Below are 2,500 nucleotides of genomic sequence, written 5' to 3' on the forward strand. Positions count from 1 at the left end.
AAACGCACCAGGAGGGCACCAGGGTGCATAAAAACGCACCAGGAGGGCACCAGGGTGCGAAAAACGCACCAGGAGGCACCAGGGTGCGAAAAACGCACCAGGTAGGCACCATGGTGCAGGAAAAAACGCACCAGGAGGGCACCAGGGTGCAGAAAAACGCACCAGGAGGGCACCATGGTGCATAAAAACGCACCAAGTAGGCACCAGGGTGCATAAAAACGCACCAGGAGGGCACCAGGGTGCGAAAAACGCACCAGGTAGGCACCATGGTGCATAAAAACGCACCAGGAGGGCACCATGGTGCATAAAAACGCACCAGGAGGGCACCAGGGTGCGAAAAACGCACCAGGAGGGCACCATGGTGCATAAAAACGCACCAGGAGGGCACCAGGGTGCATAAAAACGCACCAGGAGGGCACCATGGTGCATAAAAACGCACCAGGAGGGCACCAGGGTGCGAAAAACGCACCAGGAGGGCACCATGGTGCATAAAAACGCACCAGGAGGGCACCAGGGTGCATAAAAACGCACCAGGAGGGCACCAGGGTGCATAAAAACGCACCAGGAGGGCACCAGGGTGCGAAAAACGCACCAGGAGGGCACCATGGTGCATAAAAACGCACCAAGTAGGCACCAGGGTGCATAAAAACGCACCAGGAGGGCACCAGGGTGCATAAAAACGCACCAGGAGGGCACCAGGGTGCGAAAAACGCACCAAGAGGGCACCATGGTGCATAAAAACGCACCAAGAGGGCACCATGGTGCGAAAAACGCACCAAGAGGGCACCATGGTGCGAAAAACGCACCAAGAGGGCACCATGGTGCATAAAAACGCACCAGAGGGCACCAGGGTGCGAAAAACGCACCAGGAGGGCACCATGGTGCATAAAAACGCACCAGGAGGGCACCATGGTGCATAAAAACGCACCAGGAGGGCACCATGGTGCATAAAAACGCACCAAGTAGGCACCAGGGTGCATAAAAACGCACCAGGAGGGCACCAGGGTGCATAAAAACGCACCAGGAGGGCACCAGGGTGCGAAAAACGCACCAAGTAGGCACCATGGTGCATAAAAACGCACCAGGAGGGCACCAGGGTGCATAAAAACGCACCAGGAGGGCACCAGGGTGCATAAAAACGCACCAGGAGGGCACCAGGGTGCATAAAAACGCACCAGGTAGGCACCAGGGTGGGCATGAAGAGGCACCATGATGGGCACCAAGAGGCACCAAGGTGGGCATCAAGGTGCACCATGGTGGGCATCAAGAGGCACCAAGGTGGGCACCAAGAGGCACCAAGGTGCACCATGGTGGGTATCAAGAGGGACCAAGGTGGGCATCAAGAGGCACCAAGGTGTGCATGAAGGTGCACCATGGTGGGCACCAAGAGGCACCATGGTGGGCACCAAGAGGCACCAAGGTGGGTATCAAGAGGCACCAAGGTGGGCATCAAGAGGCACCAAGGTGGGCATCAAGAGGCACCAAGGTGTGCATCAAGGTGCACCATGGTGGGCACCAAGAGGCACCATGGTGGGCACCAAGAGGCACCATGGTGGGTAGCAAGAGGCACCAAGGTGGGCACCAAGAGGCACCAAGGTGGGTATCAAGAGGCACCAAGGTGGGCATCAAGAGGCACCAAGGTGGGTATCAAGAGGCACCAAGGTGGGCATCAAGAGGCACCAAGGTGTGCATCAAGGTGCACCATGGTGGGCATCAAGAGGCACCAAGGTGGGCACCAAGAGGCACCAAGAGGCACCAAGGTGTGCATCAAGGTGCACCATGGTGGGCATCAAGAGGCACCAAGGTGGGCACCAAGAGGCACCAAGAGGCACCAAGGTGGGTATCAAGAAGCACCAAGGTGGGTATCAAGAGGCACCAAGGTGGGCATCAAGGTGCACCATGGTGCGATGATTCGGAGAAAAATTCATTATAAATCATTCCCTTGGGGAAATGTAACGAAACTTTGCAGACACATTTGGTGTTATTTTGTGTGAATGCCTGCAAAAAATCAGGTCAAAATTCGATCTCTAGGTGCCTTTTTCTATTTTCCCCGGTTTTTCATAATCTGCCGATTCAAAAATTCATTAAAAATTCATCCCTTGGAGAAAAAATCTAAAACTTTGTGGACGTGAATATATTGTGTTTGTGAGCCTCCCTGCAAAAAATCACGTCAAAATTCGATCTCTAGGTCCCGATATGGACTTATGTCTGCTCAGAAAAAAGGTATCTACTACTACAATTTTGGCTTTTGCATAATAACCTATTATAGGGGGGGGCTGCACCTCACCAACCACGCCCACAGTGGGAGGTGCGGTGCTGCCTTGGGGCCCCTCCCCCATGCTCATGCAAGTCTCCCCTCACTTGTGTGGCTTGGTTTTCCATGGCATTGGGTTTATTGATTCGTCAATTATCCAGAAACCGAATGTTGGCCGACTTCGGCCGAGTCTCGGTGCGTCCCTCGGAAATTTGTGGGCATCGTGGCGTGGCTTATTCTTGCATC

The sequence above is a fragment of the Abrus precatorius genome, unplaced genomic scaffold (assembly GCF_003935025.1).
Source record: "Abrus precatorius isolate BTA unplaced genomic scaffold, Abrus_2018 Scaffold1, whole genome shotgun sequence".
NCBI classification, from domain to species: Eukaryota; Viridiplantae; Streptophyta; class Magnoliopsida; order Fabales; family Fabaceae; genus Abrus; species Abrus precatorius.